Below are 25895 nucleotides of genomic sequence, written 5' to 3'. Positions count from 1 at the left end.
CAATTATACACCTTCATCCAAAAACAGCAAAATTACCTTCCTCTGAATTGGTGAAAGGCATTCGTGGCAAAGTAGTTTACTTGCCATTAGATCTAACGGAAAATGTACACACTCTAGGAGTGAAACGTTCAATAGAGCATTCTTTAATAGTCTTGGTAAATGGAGTACCAACAAAGGTCAACAAAAATTTCCCAACAATTACTGGACTTACATAAAGTTAGACAAGCATTGCAATATCTAAAAGACAATAATGATTACTATAAGGAAATAAATGTTGATGAAAGCTTAAGGTAAACAACTGAAATAATTCAAGAGCCATCAGAAACTGGTCAATTCGAACTTCTGGATCCAGCTACAGTATCCACTCTTTTGGACCATTACACAATTCATCCATTGCATTCCAATGAAAGCATAGATGATGCACTAGAAACTTACCAAATGCGACAAACCAAAGGGTCACCAATGAGAATTTGGGAAAAAAGTATAGAAGCACGTGCTTTTCCACTGCTATTTCCTACTGGCAAAGGTGGAAGATACGATGATAGACCCACTCAGATTGGGGCATCACAATACTGCTCATTACGAATGTATTCGCAAGATCCCAGATTTAGACAAAATGTAGAATACATATTCCACCTACTCTTATGAAAGTGAATTAGCAACACTATGTTATGGAGTTGCACACATTCTTAAATCTGGAATGCACTTTCAAAATATGTCAGCTACGCAGTTAATAAAAAAAGTACAAGAAAAAGATGAGGTTTTACAATCAAGTATAACAAATTTGTTTGCAAACATGCATGGTACAAAGGAATACTGGTTCAGATGGCACAGAGACTTGCGTTGCATGATCAGAAACCTTGGATCACCAACTTGGTTTGTTATGCTAAGTTGTGCAGAATATGCATGGGAAGATTTGCATGAGTTCCTACACATAGCAAACAGCAACAATAACAACATAGATATATTTAACACCTGGAGAACGTTGCTCTCTAGATCCAGTTAATGTCTCAAGATATTTCCATCATCGTTTCATTGCAATGCTACACTTTATTTGCAATAAAACAGTTCCTCCCCTTGGAGAAGTACAACTCTTCTTTTGGAGAAAAGAATATCAAGCGAGAGGAGCCCCACATATTCACATGCTGTTATGGATCAAAGGTGCACCGAAATTTGGGCACGACAGTGATGGCACTGTTTTGCAGTTTATCCAAAAATATGTCACATGTGAAATCCCTTCACAACAGACACATAGTGAGCTGCATGGGCAGATTTTACAATTTCAAAGACACAAATGTGGCAAATATTGTCGTCACAAATACAAAACCAAAGATAAATACTACACCAAATGCCGCTTTGGTTTCCCTAGACCAGTTACAGAAACCGGTGAAGTAAACAACTTAATTTCTTCAGTTCGACATAGTGTTAAAGGTAAATCACCTAAAAACATGTATTACATAAAAAGAAGGGAAGAATCAAAATAGATCAATGATTACAATGCAATCATTGCCCTCTTATGGAATGCAAACATAGATGTGCAGTACATTGCAGACAATTCAACTGCTGTTGCACGATATGTTACAGCCTACTTAAAAGCAGAAACAGAGCTTCAAGACCTCTGGTATGACCTAGCATCAGACTAAACATTATCACAGAAATTGTACAGCCTAGGCATAAAAATGCTCTCTCATAGAGAATGTGGGGCCTATGAAGCAGCAGATCATTAACCGGCACTGCTTTGTACGGAAAATCAGACAACATAGTATGGCTCAGTTTTGGTCCTGCAAAATATAGAAAGAGTGCTAAAATCATATGAGGAATAGAAACAATTGCCAGAAATGATCCCAACAGCAAAGATATTCTTAAAAACAATTTACTGGACACATACTATCCGAACAGGAGTACCACTCTGGAAAGCATGTGTCTATACCACATAGCTCAAAACGTTGCATACAAAAATAATGTAAAACCTGATGTAAGCAAACGTAGATATAGAGTGACCAATTGTGAAGGGAGCTTAGTGAAACTTAACAAACGAAGCTTAATTAATCATGTGCAATTGTCATTAAAAACTTCTCAACAGAAAGAACTATATTACATGTCTCTGTTACAACTTTTCAAACCATGGAGAAAAGAGGAAGACATACTAGATAATTATGAGTGCTATGAAGATTCTTTCAAAGCAAATGAAAGCACTATCACTGATGTGAACTTAACGCAGTACAAAACAATGTTACACAATTAGCAGCAACAGGAAGAAGAACTTCAGGCCCAACTAAAGACTCTGCCGACAGTAGTCAACCTTCTGTAACAGGAAGTCAAGAACCATTAGGACAACCACTAATACCAAATGAGGCTGAAGTATCTATGGCAGAAGTAGAAAACACCATGTATCAGTATCAAGAAGATACAGAAGACTTAACTGTACAACAAGCAAAACTTATCAACGATCAGCGCACCATTTTTGAAGACGTAACAAAACAAATTGTACATGGTGTACATCACAAAAATAAAGAATGTACCTGCCAAAATTACAAACCTATATTGCTGTACGTCAGTGGTGAAGCTGGATCAGGGAAAACATTCTTAATCAAAATCATCAGCAAGTTCCTTTAACAATTGACAAACAACAGACTGTCAGCTGTTGTAACAGCCCCCAAAGGTTTAGCTGCCTACAACATAGGCGGTGTGACTTTACACCGATTATTACTGCTTCCAGTAGAGCATCCAAATAAATTAGACTACTACAAACTTTCTGCAGAAGCTGCAATGGAATTACGTAGAGTATTGAAACAAATGAAAATGCTTCTAATAGATGAAGTGAGCATGGTCTCCAACCTAATGTTGGCTTTGATTCATCTCAGATTGCAAGAAGTACTTAAAAATAATAACGAAGAACTCTTTGCAGGGAAACACATTTGAGATCTTCTACAATTGACACCAGTGAAAGGTGAACCGATTTTTAAAACCTTAGGCCACAAACTCTCCCGGAAAACTGTTGGTAGCAGAGGTAATGTTAACCTTTGGCAACATTTCCAATACAGAGAATTAACTGAGAACATGCGGCAATCTGCAGATCTCACTTATGCCAGCATCTTAAAGTATTAGAGTTGGTGTATTATCGCAAGAAACACAAGCTGTATTGAAAAATTGGCATATACATGCACTTTATGGCGATAATGTATGTGCAACTGATGTTATGGAACAAATGGCGCACAAAAATGTCAATTGTATGGCCTTAATGCCAACTTTTGCAAGCTGTTTCAAATTCAATGAAACAATGTTAAAGAATGAAATGCAAGCAATAATAGAAATTACCGCCACAGACAAACTAGACGTACATGGTATGACAGTACCCACGTGTGAGCAAGCCACAACAAGACTAAATACTTTAGAAAATTCAATCTCCAACCCAGCTAAGCTGGGTTGGAAAAAATATTGACATTATCATTAAAGTGTAGAGTAATGCTTAAACGTAACCTTGGCGTAGAGCAACGGCTAGCTAATGGAGCACTGGGCACAGTTGTTGGCTTTCAATCATACCCACGTGATAGCAACATTCAGTTTGTAAATATTCGCTTTGATAAAGTTTCAGAAGTGAAAAGGATAGGGCGCTCAATTGCTCGATTCCTTCTCTTCAAAGACATGTATGTACGTAGAGAGCAATTTTCTCTAACTCTTGCATATGCAGTTACCATTCATAAATCCCAAGGTCTTACCCTAGAGAAAGCATTGATAGATATAGGAAACAGTGTTTAAGGAAGGCATGAGCTACGTAGCATTCCACGCTTACGTACACTTGACGGTCTATTGCTAATAAACTTTGATTCAAGTAAAGTCAAAGCTGATATTCCTTGCATTCTAGAATACAATAGATTGCGTTCACTGTACACCTCATCTGAAACAATACCCGGTTCCAGATAAAGTGAAACGTGGTAAAAGAAAAGTAAATGAAACAGAAATGCAACATAATGCAACAGCAAATTCCGCAAAGCAAAGAAAAGAAGCTAAAGTTTCATCATATGCCGCAAACATAGAAGAACCTATTAGGGAATAAAAAGCAGGCACGTCGGCAAAGAAGCAACAGAAAATCCTTAAACACTCAGATACAGAACTTGCTGGCCCATTCAAATTTACAAATGAAAGTGGGGTAAGTTGCTATGCAAATGTAGCAATGAATAGTCTATTTCAATTGTTAACAATATTTACCTGCACAGTACAGACCAATTGTGTTTGCAAATGTTAGTGCTGCATATAAATGCAACAAGCAATCCTGACAACACATACAGTGTTCATGGAGTAAGGCAACAATTGGACGACTTTGCTGGAATGGTGAGATTCACTATGAACTCACAAGAAGATCCACAAGAATTTCTAATGTACATACTATTAGTATTGGAAAACAAAAGCATACCTGTAAATGAAATCTTCCAAATTTCGTACATGTGGAAACATGCATGCACTCTCTGTAGCAAAGTGATACAGGAAGAAATCCCAAATGAGCGATTTGTGTATGTTTCCATAACAAATAGTGAGAGCATTCCATTTCAGCAACTTGTACAAAATGCAAACCATGGCAGATTATGTAGTATTTGCAATTCTGACAATCGCTCCACCTTACTGATACAATCACATAGTGCCTACATAATACTTATGCTTCTACGTTATAATGCAGATTATATTGCACCAAAAACAACTGCAAACTGACTGGATTCACACAAGGTCAAGTGCCACTTGGAAAGAAAACCTTTACAACATTAGGAATAATCTACCATGCAGGAGCTACAACCAATGCAGGTCACTACACTGCATACATTAAAAAGAATTCTGGATGGTTTGAATGTAATGATAGCACCATTACTCTAAAGCAGAGGTTGCCAGCTAACCTAACAAATGCGTATTTAATGTTCTTGAAGCCCACATTTTCGAAATAATGTGTACTTCAGGATTGTCAACAAAGTATGTGAAAGACTACAAACAGTTAGAATACGCCCACAGGTATCTAACTACCCAACAGGATGGAAGAATGACACAAATAAATGATTATCACAGATTGTTGGCAACAAATGCACAGGTAGAATACGCCTATAGGTATCTGTTGTTAAAAATGGGCAGGAAGCCAACAAACATAACATTGATCACAAAGATGAAGAAAACACTGAAAGGAAAAAATGAAGTAGTTAGTACCATGGGAAATTAAGGTTTTTTTTTAATCCGCCAAGGATTTCTTTCCCCAGACCCAAGGATTAGAAAAGCAAACGCAGAAACTGAGCGCAATGCACAGTACACTGGTTTGTAAACTAAATATGAGGGTAAAAAAAAAGTTAACTGTCTATTATGCAATGTAGTACATTTAAAAAAAATGCAAACACTAACGCACCTTTTTCTTTCATCACAGAAATGGAAAAAGTGATACTTCCGCCAAGCACGATAGCCAATTTAAAAAAAAAAGTATATGGATTCTGAACAAAGTAAGGAGTAAGTATATTGGCAGGCATTTTCTACACCTGGGAATCTAGATGTCTAATCTGTGGTACTAATATGCTGCAGTGCCTGTAGGCTGCCCTTCCATCTTCTGTGCGTAACCTACCACCTACGCCTTACAACCAAGGTACAAGGAGTATAGTTCCTATCCACAACCATCGCTGCATATGGAAACCATGGTCCTTGTAAATTAGCTGCTTATAAATTTTCTTTTCGGACCATCGTCTGCAGCCATGAAGTTACGACACTAGGGCATCAACACAACTAGCACATTCCACCACACCCATATTGACTTGTAACTCCACTGCTTATGACTTCAGACTTGCGTGTATGGGCTTTAGCCATGCACCCAAGAGTGCAGGGTCTCCCCACAACAACCTCGGTGATGTGTGGTAGTGGGGGTTATTCTATAGGTGTTATCCTTCAGTACCTCTGCCCAGAGGCTTCCCTCCTAGCTGTATGTCTGTAGATCTTACATGGGATGGGTGTGCAGTGTCTTACAAGTCTAGTACTTACCACTTTGTTCTTGGTTGCATGGCCTTCGGCCATGCACCCAAGACTGCACGCACTCCCCACAACATGCCAATCAAAACGCAACACTACGGGTGTATGCATGGGTGGCACATGCAGCAGTGGTTGTGGCCAGGGCCTACAGTCTTGGAAATAAGGCCTTTGGCCTTCGGCCGACGGCCATGCATCCAAGACTCTAGCCCCTTGCCACAACCACTGTAGCATGTGCCACCCATGGCGACGTACTAATGAATATAATAATAGCCATTTGAAAATATAATGCATTCACGGCATGTTGTCAATTTCAATGTTCCCTAACACCACACGTGTCCTTACAAATGTAACAACTCCCCCGTGCACTGCACGGGCTGAAATACTGGCCTTATTGGACCCCTCATTTTCTGTGTGTACAAGGAGGCCATAGAACATACAGCATTAAGTAGGTATAAGTGTACTGTGCGTACAAGTTGTCCATAGAAATTACATCATGACGACCGACCCCCCGAACAAATGCATTGATCACCCATATCTTAAGACTCAAGCCCCTGGCCACAACCACTGTAGCATGTGCCACCCATGGCGGCGTACTAATGAATATAATAGCCATTGGAAAAATAATGCATTCAAGGCATGTTGTCAATTTCAATGTTGCCTACTAATACACGTGTGCTTTCAACAGTTACAAATTTCCTGCCCACTACATGGACTGAAGTGCTATCGTTATTACACCCCACATTTACTGTGCGTACAAGGTGTCCATAGAAATTACATCATGACGACCGAAGAACAAATGCATTGATCACCCATGACTTACTGTCTGAACCTTTCCCAATGCTCTGTGACACAGCAAAATAGTTTCATGAAAAAAGCATGTGTACGCTGGTTGTTGCTCCGCTTTCCGCGTATCCAAGATGTTGGGCGCATCCAAACCATCTGACGCAGAACACGTCTCGCAGTAGCCAATGGGCAGAGACGTCGCGTGTCCGCGATCATGACGCCAGCCCATTGGCCAATCGGTACCCTGTTCGTCGACCGAACAGGGAAGTGTGACCGCGGAGCGAACATAGATATCACTAATTATTTCAGACCTACTTTTTGATAATTATAAAGAAACATACTGCACGGATGGGGACCAAATTTACAAAAGCACGCTTCTGGACCAAGCCCCTGTACCTGCCGCAGATTTCGTCAAAATCCGTCCAGCGGTTTCACCTGTAGCCGTGCACAAAGTCCCCCCCCCCCCCCATTCAGACGAATGGAAAAAAAGACGTTTTGGAACCCCCCCCCCTATAACTTTGCCCCCCCTGGCCCAAACATCTCCAAACTTTGCAGAGTGGCCCATATACTTTTATTGCAAAGTTTGGTGAGGATTTGTGCAGGGGGAGCGGAGTTATAAGCCGCCCAAAAAGTGCTCTTCCTATGGAAACAGCAGCTTAACCGTTATATAATCTCCTCCCTTTCCTAATATGGAAAAGCTTCCAACATCACCAAAGGCTAAATACAGCCTAAAGGGTGCCATTCGTTCCCGTCATTAAGGTCATGCAAGAAACTCTGAAATCCAGTATTGTTCCTTGTGGGTTAATTGCTGCTCTTTGACACAGGTCTCCCCCGATTGCATTTTTTTCAATAACCCACCAGGTTAAGTCATCCTGGTTATGCCCCAGTTCAACAAAATGTTTTCCTAGTGGAGCTGACATGGTCTTGGTTCTAATTTTCTACCTGTGTTCCACTTTGCGGGTTCTGACCTGCCTAGTTGTGTTGCCCACGTATATCTTCTTGCATGGGCATTGCACAATATAAATAACGCAGGAACTTCTACATATGCTGTGAAAATTAAGCTTTGTCATTGTCAAGGAAGGAAGCTTTTTGCTCCGTAAATTTACCAACGGAACAGTTCACACAAGGGAAATGTCCAGTAACTTGTGGGAGACCAAAGTAAGTTTTCAAATTCGCTGAAGGGGTCTTAGTCTGTCTGCCTTCATTTCATCAGATGCTGTTTAATATTCTTTCCTTTTTTGAAGGCAAGCATTGGTTTCTCAAAAGAGGGATCCTCAAGTTGTAACACATGCTAATTTTGTCTGATGAATTTCCTAATAGCATTACTATGTTGCGTAAGGTGGTAACACACACCATTCTTTAGCTGGAGGTCTTTGAATTAGATGTATCCAAAAGACTCACTCCATTCCGATTGCTAGCTCTCTTGTCTCGCCCGCCCTCCCCTGCAACAGGTTAATGTGAAGTTGTCTCTCTGCTTGAGACCACAAATTGTTCACAATTTGTTCATTGAGATGGGGCACCGCCACCCTTCAGGGATGTCACTGTAAGCATGTTTGTCTCCACCTACGGTTGCCAAAAGGGCTCTCCCGCCACAAAGAACTCTCTGCGGCTAGAACATAGAATGTCCTGTGACACCGTGCATGGATCCTGAAGGTGTGGCATGCAGCCTAAGAACTGTGACCACTGAGATCTGAGGACCCACAGTAGAAGAGACCTCATTCTCAGTCTGGCCTACTGCACCAGAAAAATGCAGAATGCCATAAGACCCAACAACCGTAGAACGTTTAGGGCTGGCAGTGTGGGGGTGGGTGGGTGTTCTGAAATTTCATGACCATCGCCTAGGTGTGAAGAGCTTTCTTGGCAAGTGTATGCTGTTCCTGAGTGGAGTCCAGGACCGTTCAGATGAACTGGAGCATTTGTGAGGGTGTCACGTTCGGTCTGTGCAGGAGGTGGCAGGTGTGGCCGACTTGGTTCCGAGCCGATTATGGGGAGCGGGCTCTGATTAGCCGATTGTTTTGTTAAGGGCAGACGTGAATCCCACTCTCCTTAGCCTGGCTGTCACCACCAACAACTTGGTAAAGACCCTAGAAAATTATGTACAGGCTGATGGCAATCTGGAAGGAGTTTTAGGAATGGGAGGCAGTAGCCCATGGGTCACCACTTGGGCAACCCATGCATCCAAAGTAAACGTAACCATTCTTTGGAATTCAGGTCTACCCTTCTCACTCTGCAGAGGCGTGCGAGAATTGACTGAGTGGTTTTGGAATCGTGGTTTATCTTGAGGGGGCAGCAGCCATATCGGTTTGCATTCCCTTTCCATGTCTGCCGCTTTCTGGCCTTGAGAGCCCTCTCTGACCTTGCTTTGTGGGTGGGTGCTCTCTGCTTCTCTGAGTGAAGTCACGAAAGTACTGAAAGCTTGCATAGTTGATTGCACTGGCTGTTAGCACGCTTCTGCCCCCTAAAGACTTTGTTGCCGATTAGGGTGCCTGAAGTTTTAATTTTATTTAGCATATTTTATAGTTTACATTTAAACTTGTTTTATGCTGTTTACTGAAAAGAGAAGAAAAAAAAATATTAAAACTCTTAATAGTGAAGAAAAACCCCATTCCCATCCTGAAAGTCTAAAATCGCTCCATCGTCATCTGTTTTATTTTTCTCATCTCGGCGAAGCCTTTTCCCCGTCGTCTTCTATCGTTAGTCTCTCAAAGATTTTTTTGACGTAAGCCATCAGAGCTAGAATCTCGGTATTTCTTCTCCCTTGACACAGGCTGACCCAGAATGAGTTTGGTAGTAATGTTGTTGACTTCTGGTGCAAGTGTCCCAGATATAATGTTCTTAAATCCTTCAATGACTCGCATTCGGTTGTTAAGTGTTCTAAAGTTTCAAGCGAGCCATTACAAAGCCGGCATGTGTAGTTTTTCTCCGAGTACTATGCGTCTCTCGAGAACCTCTTTTGTAGGAAACAGATTAAAACGGAACCTCATGAATTCCTGTCTAATTGTGGGACAGGGAAACTTTTTCAGATAGTTTGGAATTTGACCACGTTTCCTAACGTCATTCGTTATCCCTCCACCACTTTTCATGGTCCGGATCCGTTCACCTGTGTCTATCCAATCCTGGCCATAGAGTTTCTTCTTAACATGGTCAGGATTTTTCAATAAAGTCTCTTCAATATCATTTTTTATACTTCTCAGCATTGGGCCTAAGAAATGGTTCTCATCGAGGGGGTATGTCAAGGAGTTTTGATTAGACATCTGGTGCGAAGCCTGACGGCCTCAGCCTTGAAAAGCACAGAGTTGTTGCCCATTGCTTTTCATGCGCAGTCTTCCAATTCAGGCCCTGACTGTATAGCTAAACTCTGAGCTACAGCGCTTTGAAAGAAACTCTGATCCATGAGAACAGGTTTATATTTCGTTATCAAATGTTTGCTCACAGCTGGTGCTGAGCATGAATTTCGCCAAATTTAAAGAAATGGGTACTTCAGGGCAGCTTGGAATGGTAAAACTGGTACCTAAGGTGGGGCCTTAGTCACTCTGTGATCGTCCTTGTTTGTGGACCCCAGGGATCAGACACTTTCGATATCACCGGCCTATACGAGTGATTCGGGATGGGAATAAGGGTTTACCCGCATGAAGTCGAGCACCAGAGACATGTTTTGCCTGATATAGTCCCTTTGATCAGTGGCCAGATCTGCTATCCTAGACTTCTCTGGTAAGAACTCCTTTGCAGAGTCTGTTTTGACACCTTAAAATGGTTCTAAATCTAAAGGGATTTGGTCCCTATTCTCATCAAAGTTTAACTGGAAGGATTTTATAAAGTCAGACCTTGATGTTGGGATGCATCTTTATATCAAGGTAGAAGTCTATCCTCAATGTCTCTGGGTTCTTGAGATGGAGGCTGATTTGTGTTCGAGGGTTATTGAGGGACCATAAGCAGCCAACATTGCTCAGAGAACCCCCCAGGGAGAATTCTAACCCAATTTCCTGGGCATGCTGGAGCACTGCTTTGTGGGGGTCCTTGCCAGTCTGAGTGTGGGGTGTGGTCTGGTATATATTTTATTTCCTTCAGTTTCGTTGCCAAAACCATTAGGGATACCTTGTTGTAAACCTCAATCATCTTTAATCTGAATTCTTCCACTGTTCCGCTGAAGCAGACTTAGGTGGGAAACGTACCTGTTATGTGTTGGCGAGGAAGCAGACAGTGACAAGGTCCTAAGTGAAGAGGTTGTTTTTTTTAAAAAAAAACAACTTAAAAAAGAATCGATTTAGAAAGACTGTTCTATGACCGCACGGAGCAGTCTTTCTAAATCAAACTGTCACTCCCCTGCTGCACACAAGTGCGCGCATGGGCTGATGGGTACGCCAGGACCCGGAAGCAGCGTCTAGGGAGAACGGCTAAGTGTGTGTGTGTGTTTTTAGATTGGGGGAGTCTTGGATGGAGAGGGGGTGGGCGGGGGCAGCAGGTGTTTGCAGGGTGAAACCCCCCGATTTTAAAATCACCAAAATAAATCTGTCTTTTTGTTAGGTGACCTACAAAAATCAAAAAAATCACATAGAACCGGTGAAGAATGTGTGCAGAGCCTCCTCAAGCAAGCTAAAGATGAGTGAGACACTCCTTAAATACTATCATATGGTGTTTCATTGGTCTTTTTGGGCCTTGCTGGGGGGGGTCTCTCAGCCATTTAGAACTTCTACCTTCTGAAGGTTTTTTTTTATCGTCAAAGGAGTTGTACTTGCCAATTTTGAAGCCAATCGGCTAAGGGCCAGTTTGGACGATCTTTCTCTAAGAGCCTTCGGGTTATTGATTGACAAGACCCATAATCTGTGACTGTTTGGTGCCGAGACACCAAAGACAGATGCTGTGTGCAGTAGTAAGCAGCATCTTTGCTTCAGTCTTCTAATTTTTGAATCCAGGCAGTTTTGGAGTTGACATTTTGATAAAAACGTCAGATTTGCTGCTGCATCACAAAAATATTTTTTAAAGTGTGAAGAAGCATACTGAGCCTGCCGATAAAATGAACCGAGGTCATGGGGCGCAGTGAACGTTTTTACACCGAGGCCAAAGTCACGTCTGCCACTGAGAAAGCATGCCAACTGGCCTCAGGGGGATGGGGGGAGGAAGGCGGGGGGAGGGAGCCTCGCACAGTGGCCCACCCGATGCCGAAAAGGTATCCGTGAGCAGCTGAAGCTGGAGAATAAAACAAATATGGGAATCTGTGGAAGGACACAATCCATTAGAAGTCTGCTTCTCATTTGCCACATCTACCACAGTGGGCAGGGTGATGCAGCTGGAACCTATGCACACGTGAAGGGACAAATAACTTCTATGCTGTATGCCGAATTTTATCAGCTTAAATGTGGCATTAGTAGACACTGTTTTATAAGCTTCTCTCCCAAATCCTGTTCACACAGTAGTCATATGAACATCATGCAATACTTAGGACAAAACCTGATATATGCCTGTAACTTTCACTTTGTGTGCACTGCACCAGCCCAGATTCTGCAGGCTCTGCTGGCAAGTCCGGCAGTCATTACTTACTAATCACTTCTAATTTTGATATGCCATTAAGTGGCCACTATGTAGCCTACCTTTCAAAATGAATCGATCTCTCCAAGTCCCATATACCTCTGCCTACCATAGGTATGTAACCCCCTTGATAACTTTCTTCTCACCTCCTGGCTATCCAAATCTTTCATCCCAGAATGTATGATGGTGTACCCAATAGAAGCCTCTTGTGAATTTTCAGTCACATTTTAAACCGTATTTTGACACTGGCATCCATGTGTACTGGTTTTCACCGTCTCTCAATAACCCACTCAATTTCATCTAGTGAAACCTTCTCTGTATCATTTATGCTACTTGAGAAGATGCCTATCCTGAAGTCCACTTGGCTAAGTGGTAACTGTGCAACTGCATGATATAGCTCAGAATCCGGAGCTCCCAGCCCCTATTGCTCATACTACAGGCTCATAATAGCTAAGCTAATCCTTGCTATCTTTCCTGCCCAAAGCAAACATGTTGGTAATTTATTGAGCCCTCTTAAAGCACTCAATGGGACAGTTCGAGGAAGGCACTGAAATACATCCAGCCAACCAGGCAGGAGGATCATTTTACTCAATGCAAGTCTGCTAATGAGGGAGTGCAGCATTTTAATCCAAAATGTCTCTACTCCAATTGGCAATTTATCCAGGAAGTTAACTTGCAACCAATCCTTTTGGTCATGGTAAATATGTAGTATTTAAGCCACAATATGACACTAATCAGGGCCCACCACATCATCTCTGAAAACTGTGGAGGGGTCCTATCTAAAGTCACTGGCAACCTATACTATATAGTCCAATTATTGAGCAATCCTGTTGAAATGTCAACATATATTATTTCCTCTAACATACGGGGAGACATACTCTCAATTTTTCATATACCGTTAGATAGGTTTATAGTCAAAAAGTCGAAAGTCATAATGTCGAAAACTAAAAGTAAAAAAAAAAGTCGAATGTCTATTTTTGTATGTTTTTTGTTTGAAATGGGGGGGTTCCCCTCCCAACCCCCCCTTTTTTAAAAAAAATGTTACCCTTTTTTTTTTATTAACGTAACCCAAAAAAAAATCTAAATAAACAAATAAAACATTCGACTTTTTCTTTGACATTTTGTATTCAACATTTTTGTTATTCGACTTTATTTTTCCGACTTTTTGACTGGCCACCCGTTAGATATTATATGCATATATTAGCACCACTTGTAGAAGATCTGCCAATAATCAAGTGTTTCCAGGGGTTCTACGTCGCTACATCGACATGATTTTTTTCGATGAAATTATTTTGAAAAAACCCATGAGATTGGAACATCAAGCACCCTGCATAGCTAAGTTTTATGCGGAAGGAAAATCCACAGTGATCTACATGAACCATGGAGCCCATTATACTGTATGCATTGAACTCTTACCGTATTTAATATTTTAGTGTCTGTGTTCAGTAAGGACAACGGCCTACAAGAGGTTGTCAAAGACTGGTTTTTCTCGGGTTCTGGGAGCACAATTATCCCCAACTCCATAGTATGCATTAGACAGCCTTGCTTTTTGTATAACCTCCGACACCAGCAGTGCCGATAAATCTGCATAAGCCTTATAAAATTTGGGTGGCAATCCATCACTTAAAGGCGCCTTGTCTGGGTTCAGCGAACTAATGGCCAATCGCAATACCTGGAGACTCTCTGACTCTCCGAGTGTCAATGGAGCATCATCACTCAATGAAGGCAAATGTGCCTTTGCAAGATAATCTATCTGCTCAGGGTGAGCAGGTACCTCTTGGACAAATAATGTCCAGGAAAAATCATAGAAAAGGTGTAATTCCGTTCTCAACCTCCCTCCTTAACAAACATGACCATGCCCTCTCAACCTTGTCTGCTTCCCCAAGTTGCTGTTAATATTTCTTGTAGTTCTTTACCTCAGTCATGTAATATAGGCGTTACAACTGAATGGTCAAGTGGATACTATTGCTTCAATTTTCTCCACTTTCCTACCGAGTGTCAGTGTTTCATGACGACCACAAAGATTTTCCTAAATCCTGTCAATATTCCAAACACACGCTACTAACAGACACCTTAAGAGATTCCCAAACCTATAACTAGGAGCAATCCTGTGTGGATTTATGGGTTCAGAATTCAGGTATCAAATGCAGAATGCATGTTCTCATTGCCAAATCCAGAAGTATGTCCTCCATTTTGGAATACCTAGTTTGCCAACCCAAAATAGAGTGTAGATTTACAAAGCAAATTGCCTGAAAGCACCCTGCCCCATTAGGCTGTGTGGAGGATTAGGAGGAGGAGGAGGAGTTGGGCACAGACATTGTAATTGTTTTATTTAAATAATAAGAAAAATGCCTAACTCGCCCTATTGCTACAGGAATGTTCCCTGCCTAACCAAACCAAGGGTGCTCATCTCTTGTCAAAGGTCCAAGGAAAAATGCCCTCTGTCCAAAAACCTACTTCTATCTGACCCTACCACTTGACCGAATAACAAAAGAATTGCCAAAATATATATCTTCTGTCACCTTGACTTTAGCCGGATGTCTCAGAGCTTTATTTCAGGGTTTGTCCAAATGAAGCAAGTTTGATAATGCACTTTACTGGAAACAAGTCAATCGAGATTATTCTTCCTGATTCACTGTGTCTTTTTCATGAGCTTCTGTAACTCTTGGTATATATTCATAGGTCTGTTACTCCAGAGGATGAAACCTTCCAAGGTCCTCAATATCCTCCTTAATGTTTTTCTGAATGTAATCTGTTCCAGTTTGTCGTCCTACGTTTGGTCGTTCAGATTCTTCACAGCCAACTCTCCTTCGGTTGTGGTTTGGTATAACCTTAATGGTGTGGCACCACCATTCCTGGGGTTCCACTCTCTCTTGCTTAGATTTCTCAGCTTGATACTTGCTCTTAATTAAGTGTGCTTTTCACAGTCTTAGTAATGGATTCCAATTTTCACCAGCAGGTATACTTTCTCTGTGTTTTCCAATATACTTTTTCATGCTTTCTCAATGATCCACAGTCAACTTTGCGGTTCTTTTGAATTAATGTGTTCGGTCCCATTTGCCTCCCCTTTTCTGGTACAACCTGGTACCTTCTTTCGACACAGGTGGCTTTTCACGGTTTGGCATCTGGACTGGTCTGTTTCCTCAACTCGGTCTCCTCTTTCTTGGCTTCACAGCTGACTCATTCTTGGTGTGCCATTGTGTTGGGGTGCTCGTGTAGGTCTGCTGATGGGAGATTTCATATCTCCAGTTTCCTTTGGTTTTGGCATTGTTGATCGGGTCCCAGGGCCACCACAGCTTGTCTGTGGTCACGCCACCACATTGGACGGTCTCCAAGCCACCGTTCTGACAGCATTTCCTCTGCAGCTTGCTGCGCCAGGCCTCTGGCCTCTTTCTTTGGCGTTTTCTCCTTCTCAGGTTGCTGCGGGCTCCGTAACCCCACACTACTCTGCCCACGAAGCCGTAACTACGCCAGAGGGCTTCCTCTGGGTATGACTCTCTCTCCTCCTCTCTAATCGAATCATCTTGGTTACATGCAAGTTCACGTTCGATGGTGCCTTAACTTTTTCTCCATGTGCCGTATATGATCCAGCATTACCTGAAGCCAAACAAATGGAAGGCACATTACTTGTTACTGAAGGCAATCCCTTATAGGCAGATAGTGTTGCTGTATAGTGAGTTCTTGTGGGAATGAGTCCTTGTCCCCTAGAAGGCAGTCGCCACCAATGTGGTCCCACTTGCCCAGACCCCTAGGGAGGGTCTTGCAGAGTGGGCTGACCTCTCTAGCCTCAAAGGTGGTGCCTCCCTCTTGGGGAGAAGGGGCGAATACTCTTGATTCATCACAGCTGTCTTGGTCACTAATGAAGATGCCGTATCAGTGGATATGATACAATTGCTCCTTGTAAAAAAGCTTGTGGGCATGGGAGTAAAGAGCGTTTTTCTATCATCAGGGTGATGAAGTCAGCAGATGTTCTATAGCAAACCAAATTCTCCCATAACCCTGGAAGTATACACCCCCTCATGTGAGGGTGTCCAAAGCCAGTAGGGGTGCCTATCTCTTTCTGGGTCCAGAGAGATATTAAAATCCCCACCCCATATCAAAGGACATTCCACAAAACCTCATATGGTAGATCACATTTCAGCAAAGAATGTCATTCTAGGCACATTTGGGGCATGAGTGTTTGATAAACTTCCTTTCCATTCACCCTTCATAGATACATATCATGAAGGGTGACCTATCCTTGGGCATGCTCAGTATTTGAAAAGGAATTCGCTGTCAATATCCAAATCGGAATACCTTTGCACTGCTAGTGAAGTGAAAGCAGTTACCCTTTCCTTCAAACATTTCTGGAGCCTCTGTGTCAGCTGACCACAGGTGAATTTCCTGCAACATATCTATTTGGACATGTCTGTGCTGCATGAAAGATCAAAATCGCTGCCTTTTTGTCATGCCACCCATATCACATTGCATGTTAAGCCAGCAATTCCCCCCGGCCAGAGAAAATCTCGGGACACGTCTAGTAGGGCCCGCATCTACCCTTTTCATCTCCTTGCCACCACTTTCAAATCAGCACACTGAAAAACATATTTGGTTAACTTTTCACATATTAACCCTCCCCCCTGGTAGGCCTGGCCCAACTGGATTCTTGGAAGCTACCCGTCATCCACAATAGTGGTATCCTTCACTGTATTCTAACCCACACAGAAAAAAAACAGCAAGTTTAATTTGATCCATCAGAAACAAACTGTGTCAGCACACCTGACATCAAAGGCGTGACCAATTGCAGGTCACAAAGTTGAAACCCTCCATCCCCAAAAGCAGCAGAGAACCCATTGACCTCCAATTCCAGGAACTACATGCATTCCAGCAAAGTAACATTAAAAGGGGGTGGTCCCCAACACCAGGACAAGTCACAAAACATGCCATGCCACCTGCATAAACAGTTTGATAAAGGGAATCTAGTCATCCTCATTAACTCGTAGAGGGCATTTTCCACATGCTCACATGCCTCCAGGTCTCTGAATGGGCATCCTGCCAAAAGTCCCAGAATCATAATGGTGAAAAGGTCATACGCAACCAGTGGCTCATGTCTGAATCCGCTCTCTTGTAATAGTTTCCTCAGCTCCAGTATGTGCACCATCTCCATTTCTGGGTCCTGTGATCGTTTCAAAGATTTAAAGCCCAACACCTTGCTGCCATCTTTGAAAGGGACAATGCATTCGCTGCAGTTGTGACCTGTAGCTTAGGGGGCCTTCTAACATATTGCCACCTGGATCCTGACCCAACAATCTCCTCTAGCAGTCTCATTGCCTTCCGCTCAGTTCCTTGCAGCCACTGGGGTTCAAAGAAGTGAGCAGCACTTTTATGGTTCACCTTAAGTTTTGATGGTGTGAGAAACCCAACAGTGTTCTCCCACCTATTCCCCCGGGATCCTCTAGTCAGGTGGACAGGGAACAGCCTTCGCTTTTGGTTCCTGACCCTGTGCGTGGACAAGTGAGGGGGGGGGATCACCCGAGTGGAGGGTCACAAGGGATTCGGAGGAGAACATTGTTTTGTTTCTCATAGTGCACAGTAATCTTTTTCACCGCCCTAGCACACAATGAAAAGAGAAACATTACAGGCTGAAAGCCAATAATTCTTCATAACACACTTAGCTACAATCTAAAATGGCTCTTTATGGCAGTTTATTCACAAATCAGCATACATAAAAGAATAAATGCATTAAAAAGAATACATGAATGTTTAAGAATACTTCACTGTTAAAGCAGCAGCCACAGAACTCCTCATCTCGCCAGAACTCTGCTGGAAAGCCCCGAAAAAGGCAGGCAGAGAGATCTTTGCTTAACGGGCATAGAAAGCAGTGCATCCACTCTTTCTTCAAAGCCTTCTCTGTGTCTGTCTAATCTGGTGCCCGCCGTTTTAAACCTCCCACAAATGCAGAATGGCATTTTCCAGAAAGTTCTGACTCTCAAAGTCCACCTGTTGCCAGTTCCCATGGGCCCCCGGCCAGAGTGACCCATGACAACCTCAAAAGACAAACGTTTCCATTTCTTGTGAAAGTGCGAAAAAGCAGCATTACCTTCCTTCGACTCTACAAAGTTATCAGGCACCAGCTGGCACCCTTAGTCAAAACAGTGCTTGAAGCAATGCAAAAGCGAGAAAAACATGCTTGCTAGTTGTTAGGCAGAATCCTGTGCAGTGCCCTTAGGGACCAATGCACACAATTAAGACTACAAGAGGTAATACAAGTTTTACCTTTGGTACAAGCCGGTACTACTATGTCATAGTGGTAGCAGTGGCGGAGCAGCCAGGCTTATCTCAAGAGTACATAGCAGGGATTACCCAAAGGGACCACAATTACTGTGACTCATGCAAACACTGACTCAAGGTTTCAGGTAAAAAATATAAGTACATTTATTTTTAAACCGTTTGTTATAAACACAACACTTGTATTAATTCAAAACCACACGTAAAATATACTACAACCAATTCACTTTGTACGGTTCGACTTCAAGGTAAGTACCCTATGTTTTAACGGACCGGTGTTGTGAAACAAAAGACGTTACCGGGAATACATATGCAATCACTTTTTGACAGTAATGACAGTTCGATCTTACTAAAGAAACGCGTATCCACGGCAAGAAATGTTACCGGGGCAAAAACACACTTAGCACCTGAGATACCCAGAGAGAGTTGGGGGCAAAAATCGTAGGCAATACTTTTGTCAAGGCAGACAGAATCAGAGAACACTTAGAAATTCAAGAGTCAATAGGCTGGAGCCGTGTCAAGTGGAACCAGGTTCCTGTTGTCGAGGATCACACAGTCGGACAGTTCACGATTCAACGTAGCCAGGAGTACTTGGATATTGTCAATGGAGGAAGCAAAAGTTATAAGAAGGAGGGAAGATAAGGGCAAGCCCTGTAGGAGGAGAAAAAGGGATTCACCCGATTTGCTCAAGCAGAACACAATACCTTATTCAATGAAGAAGCTGGTGCCACGGCAGTTGTTCCTGGTAGTTTCCTGCAGACCCACGGTTCCTGGAGCTTCGGCAAGAAGGACGAAGTCTGGAGGGGTCTGCACCACACAGGGCTGAAGCCGGCAGCAGCGACGGTGAATAAAAGGTGCGCTCCTTAAAAACAGGAGAGGCTCTTCAAATGGCTATCCGGACCACTACAACAGTGTGCAGCGATTTTGACCACGAAGAGGATCCTCTGGCTGTAGAAGATGAGCTGGTTATCCCCACCAGGCTTAAGGGAAGAAGACTCTGGACTGGATCTTCTCTGGTCGTCGAAGGGTAGATAGCTTAAGACTGCAGCAGGGCTTCACCGGGATGGGATAGTTGCAGCAGCCGACTTCTTCTCTGCTTCTCTTCGGTTCCTTGTAGTTCCAGTGGCGACTCTGACTTCCAGCCCAAGAGTCCTGCCTTTTATGCGAAAATCCCCCATTCACACAGCCTGGCTGTCAATCACGCAGCAGGGGGGTTGTCCAGCCCGGACAACCACCTCAGCCAATCATGGCAAAGTGCGACTTGGGTTTCCTAGGATACCCTGTGCAGGGGATGACTACACACCTCCCTCACATTCAGCCCACCTTGACACCCAGGCGCCTAGGCTTTTTGGCAGAAGCCCGCCAAAAGACAGTGAACAAAGAAGGCAAACCTGATTTGCAGTGCAAAGTAAAACACAAGAAGGACTTTAACAAAAAGAAATGGCGAATAAACCCGACCGGAGCCAAAAGAAAATGTATTTGGTCAAGCGGATTTAAGTTCGAGGCTATTATAATAGCCTACAACAATACCATGTTTATATAGTATAATCGCGGTAGAAAAGTTAGGGTAGATACCGCTGCCACCAGCCAAGTCTAAATGTTAAAAGAGCAAAACAATGCTCTAGGAGGTACAGATAAAAAGGGCTAAGGATTAACCCTTTCCAGTACTCCATGTAAGATTGGGTCTACTGGATCTGTGGTTAAATTACTAAGTAAAGTTAATGGCAACTTTACCCTTTTCTGGGGGACAGTAGTCAGCCCCAGAAATGGAGTCGGTGGGAAGTCTAAAAGACAACCCTGTGTCACTGCACTGAAGTTGCTGTGTAACACACAAAAGAAGGGGGCTACTGAAGCGGTGTACACCAGAGCCCACAATCACAAAAACAGATGAAGTACAAATGGCAAAACATGGGTAAGAGTTGGGGAAAAGCTCACACTCTTACCAAGTGGAAAAAATAACTCCAGAAATCCAGCAAAGCTGTTGAGGGACTCACTAGGTAAGGGAAATTAGCCATTGAATGAGAATTCTACCTAACACTAGTAAAATTCTGTCTGCAAAGAAATCATACGAACCACGTTAGTTTCACATCAAAATGCAGCTTTCACCAAGGCCTAAAGAAAATTTGCAGATTTCACTGAGGCTTGAAGAGAATGTCCATTATGATTGTGCACACCCAGAATGCACTGGACACAGACGCCATGTTTTTTAGTCAAAACCTTTATAATTCAAAAGCATTACAACGTCCAAGGGCCAAGACGTGGTATTTCCCCTTTTCCCATTCTGTCTCAAAACCCTTTCCTTCAGCTTTCATGGGTTATTTCCAAACCCATACCATCACCTCCTCCCCATTTCAACAAATACTGGGACGAGGAAGAGGCAACTGGGAGAATTGAAGATTTCCCATAGGAATAACATGGGGAGTGTAAGGGAAATCGGCTGTAGAAAGAAATTAAGTTGGCCCATTGATATTCAGGCATTCACCAATTAGCACTCACACCTGACTCCACCTGATTGCTTTTCCAACTGTAAAAGGTGTGGTTCTGCACATATAAATGAGCGAGCTGGGAACGTTGTTTGGACCAGAGCCGGCAAGTAGCGGAGAGCAGCAGGATCAACGGCTCAGAGGAGAACGGTGTGCCGAGGCAGTGACCTGTTGTTTGAAGGGCTGCAGGATGGGTAGGGAGCCGTGTCTCCAGAGAGCCGGAGTGAAGCACCTTGCAGGCTGCTGTTGGCAGTTGGAACATTGCTCGTTCCCTTGGGCCCTGTGCTGGCCCTAAGCGTATCTACGGGGCAGGTGAGGAGACCCTGACCTCAGGCCTGTAGCACCAGGAGGGACCCCTTGTGACCGTGCTGCTGCCCATATGAGTCTTGTGGAAGAGAGAGAGAGTGGCTCAGGAGCATGCGACTGACTGAAGCAAGCATGGCGGTTGAAAGGAAATGCATAAAGCGGCTTGTAGTGGAACAGAGGAAAGGAAAGGAAACTAGTAAAGAAAGCAGATTGAAAGAAGAGTGACGAGAGAAAGAAAAAGTCAGAAAGAAGAGCATGCAAGGGACACAAAGGAAAAGGACTATATTAAAGAGGGCGCAAACGACCCGAAACAAGAGAGAAGGGTGCAATGGACCCAGCAGAGTGGAACAGGTGCCAGTGGGCACGGAAAGGTAACGAAAGTGCAAGTGTGCACGGGAAAGTATAAAGGAAGGTGCCAGTGGGCACGAAACTGTCAAGAAATGGTAAGTGTGTAGGAGAAGGAAAGAAACATGCCAGTGGGCATGAAGAGGAGAGTGCAAGTGTGCAGGAGAAGGAAAGAAAGGTGCCAGCGGGCACACGAAAGAAAGTCAAGAAAACAGAGGGGAACAAGGAGTGCAGAAAGCCCCTGAAGGAAAAGGTTAAGAGCAGGATATAAAGCAGAGGGGTTCAAACTCGTAGTGGTTGCGCTTAGGAGAAGCACCCTCCCCTTCTTCTCTTTCCCCTGTCGCACCCGAGGAGGTCACTAGACCTGTCCGGTCTATGAAAGTGTCCTAACAGGTGGACCCATGTCGATCCAAAACCATCAAGGTCAACATTGACTCTCTCGCTCCAGCCTTGGCCGACCTCTGCAACCTCTCCTTCTCCACTGGAGTTTTCCCAACTACTCTTAACCACTCCCTTGTGCACTCTCTCCTCAAAACACCTTCTGCTGACTCTTCCATTCCGGCAAACTATATCGCTCTTTTTTTGGCCCAACTCCTGGAGAAGTTGGCTATTTCTCAGCTTAGCCTCCACACTGAATTGGCTGGTTGCTTCCATGACCACCAGTCTGGCTTCAGAGCATCCAGAGGCACAGAAACTGCTCTTCTGAACGCCCATGAAGATCTGCTCTCAAATCTTGATTCCAACTCTCCCTCTGTCCTCATTCTACTCGACCTGTCCTCTGCCTTTGATACAGTGAACCAAACACCCTGATCTCACGTCTCTGTGATACCCTGGGCATCACTGATTATGCCCTGGCATGGCTAACTTCCTTTCGCTCTGACCGCCGATCCCAGGTGGAATTTGGGTCCTTTCTCTCCCCTGTCACTCTCTCTACATGCAGTATGCCCCAGAGATTAACCTATCCCCCTGGTATTTCAATGACTACATGGCCCCCCGGGCCATATGATAGCCACCTTCACCTCCAACTTTCAGTGTTACGCGGATGACCCGCAGCTCTGCCTCTTCCTCACTCATACCTGACTGTCTGCAATTCAGTCGTGGGGTGCCGTGAACGACCTCTGCCTCAATACCAGTAAGACAGAGATTGTCCTCATCGGGACACCTGCTTCCGCCTTCCTTCTTACTCTCTGGCCGGCCTCCTTTGGCCCTGCGCATCCATCTATCAATGAGGCAATAAATCTGGGGGTCATCTTCGACTCCCCTCTCTCCTTCTCATTTCAAATTGTGGACATCTCAAGTCCCACTACCCACTGCACCTTCTCTTGAGGTATTCTACCTTTTCTCACTTTCCCCTCAGAGGCTCACCGTCTCCAGAACCCTGGTCCTCTCTAGGCAGGACCACTGCAGCAGCCTCTTTCTCAACCTTCCCTCTTCTACCCTCTGTCCTCTCCAACTCATTCAGAACAGAACCGCAAGACTTACCCTTGGCCTCAAGCCCAGGGACTGCATCTCTCTGGTGCTGAAATCCCTTCATTGACTCTCCGTGGCTGCAAGGATTAAGTTCAAGACCCTTTGCATTGTCCACAAGGCTTTCTGGGGCCTAGGCCCACTCCATCTGCAACGCTCTCTTCCTAAATACTCTCCTTCCTGAGCCCTTGGCTCATCTTCCTCCAACTCTCCGCGGGTGAGCTGCTTCTCCAAGCAGAGACTTTGGGGGGGGGGGCTCTTTATCCACTACAGGTGCCTCCCTCTGGAACAGCCTCCCTGCCTCTCTCCGTCTTGAGCAGGATCTCCTTCAGTTCTGGAAAATCCCCAAGACATTCCTCTTTGCCTCTTTCTCTCGCCCTCTCTCCTGCTAACCACCTCTCTCTGCTCTCTCGCTCCCTCTCCTCTACCTCTACCTCTGCTCAGTTTCACTGACTGGCTGCCTGGTGTACCTTCAGAGCCTCACAGGTCCCAAGCTTCCTCGCCAGTCTCCTGTACTTTCCCCTGGGCCTTGCGCTTGCCACAGCACTAGTGCACTTGGTTTACGACCCATGAGAATGGTATCTCTCTGCACTTAACCCATGTTCTGACAGGTCTGGACGCTCTTGATTCCTATCCTGAATGCACTGTGCCTAGTAAGATTGTTTGCCTTGTCTTCCTTATATCTTCCCCTCCCATGCATGGTTGCACTTTGAAACACTTGTGTATAAGTGCATAATAAATAATCAATCAATCACAATAACCTGGCGTTTTTGAAAGTCTCTGATGCTAGCCCTTTGAAATAACTGTATATGAAGGAAAAGGTACATCCTGACAAAATTAACTCATGTTTTCTTTTTAGCTCGAGGGGCATGAGCTTGGGGAAGGGGAACTCTGAGAGGCCCAAGAATTGTATTTGTGTTTGAACTTGGAAGAGACATAAGCTTGGGGGAGGGAACCCTAAGAGGCCTATCACAGTGGAATCATGATTATTTGTGTTACTGAAGGAAGTGAAGCTTGGGGAAGGGAACCCCATGGCATTAAATACATTGACATTGTTTGGATTATGGAGAAGGTCATATGAACAGTCCTTTTCGATTGAGCTAATTCTTTCGAAGCTGACCAACTTGCATCTTGTGAAAAGACCACCTGAAACCAATCCTGGTTTCCTTTTTTTGTTGAACCACCACATCTTTGCTTTTGAAAGACTTCCTAACATATTTTTGTCAAAGAGTGAGGGCAAGGATAGGTTTAGACATATTTTTTATTTTAGACTTTGTCTTCAGCGGCCCTTGGAAACATCAGTAAAGGGGACCATCCCTTTAGTGTTGTGGCCAGTTATACATTACACCAACCCAGGAACTTTAGTAAATAAAGGTTTTCAAAATAATCATCTTTGAGTCTGTGGCTCTCTTGATACCAAAAGTGCTACCAAAAGCAGGTGGGGCTAATGCATTTAAGCTGGTAGGTCAAACTGCTCTCTCGTGGACCAAAGTCCTTTTTGCATTGTCTATCTGTGGTCCTGCCGACTTCAGTGATGCAGCCGAACCACCAGGTCCTTGCAAGGAGCGCACTGAATACCTATGGGTGGGTGTGCTGGTATGAGATGGACTAGAGGAAAGAACCCAAAGTCTTCGATATGACCTGCACGGCCGTTAAGCTGCACTACTCCAGAAGTGTAGCCACCTCCAACAGCCTAGATATCTATGAAGGGGAACTGCCTTGGAAAATGTGTAGAGGTGATAAACCGCTCTGAGGAACACAAAACGGGAGTCGTGACGGGCCAGTTTGCAGCATACAACATTCACTGTCTCCAAACAAACCAGTACCCTACTCAGACACCACCTGCTGCATAAAGCTTTCTTCTCTATTGGACCTCCTTCAACCTCTCCCTGCGTACCTTATAGTTGGAATAATTGCGTGAATATGTTTTGTTGTCGGTGTATTTTCCAAGGATTTGGAAATCCATCCCCTGTAGCCCTAAGCTCACTGGTGGATTTAATGTAATTGCATTATTCTGGAAGGTTTTAGTTGGAAGTTTACTGCATTTGTTACCATACAATTTTGCGCTCCGGAATATGTCCAGTTTTGTGCGTTTTGCTTTATATTTATAAACTGAGCTTTTCTTTCTGGATATACTTTCTGGGTCTGGAACAATTTTGAACTATAGGTGCTGCATGTAGCAACATATGATTTATGAACACTTAAGGTATTCATGTATATGTTTAAACATTAAGTTAAGTGATTAAACTTTTCTTAGCATGTATCCTTTGAGTTGTGCATTTTGTAAGGCAGTTCATACTTTTGGGGATTTCGAGAACAATTTTTGTATGGCTTCCAGCATCTGGAAGTAGGGCTGAGAAGTTATTTCTTAATGATTGAAGATGGGGCAACAGTCTGATCAAAAGTAGAATTAATGAATTAAGGACTAGGTATTGTCAAAGAATTTGGTGTAATGCGATTAATTTTGATCAATGTGGTAAGAGTACATTTTATTCAGTTTGGTATCAGATTACTTGTACACTTGAACATTTGGTTGTAATGCCAGAGCAGTTTGTTAGTGTAACATTTGTTAATTTAGCATGTATATTTTTTGGCAGACAGTTTAGCAGTGTGTGTTCAGATTTATAAATATGTGTTTTACAACATGAAGGATTTAGGTATAAAGGCAGATATTGAAACATGATTGTGATGTATTGGCATGTATCTTTTAAATTATTAATTTGTAGTATC

General features: G+C 43.5%; 1 protein-coding gene across 2 annotated transcripts in view; it reads left to right on the top strand.

Moving 5' to 3' along the window:
* TUBGCP3 (tubulin gamma complex component 3) overlaps window positions 1-25895 on the top strand; it is a 1162672-nt gene that overhangs the window by 779288 nt on the left and 357489 nt on the right. The window lies entirely within an intron of this gene.

This window comes from Ambystoma mexicanum, chromosome 7p, assembly GCF_040938575.1.
Source record: "Ambystoma mexicanum isolate Mex_15411 chromosome 7p, UKY_AmexF1_1, whole genome shotgun sequence".
Lineage (NCBI taxonomy): Eukaryota > Metazoa > Chordata > Amphibia > Caudata > Ambystomatidae > Ambystoma > Ambystoma mexicanum.
This window is presented reverse-complemented; position numbering and strand designations above follow the sequence as displayed.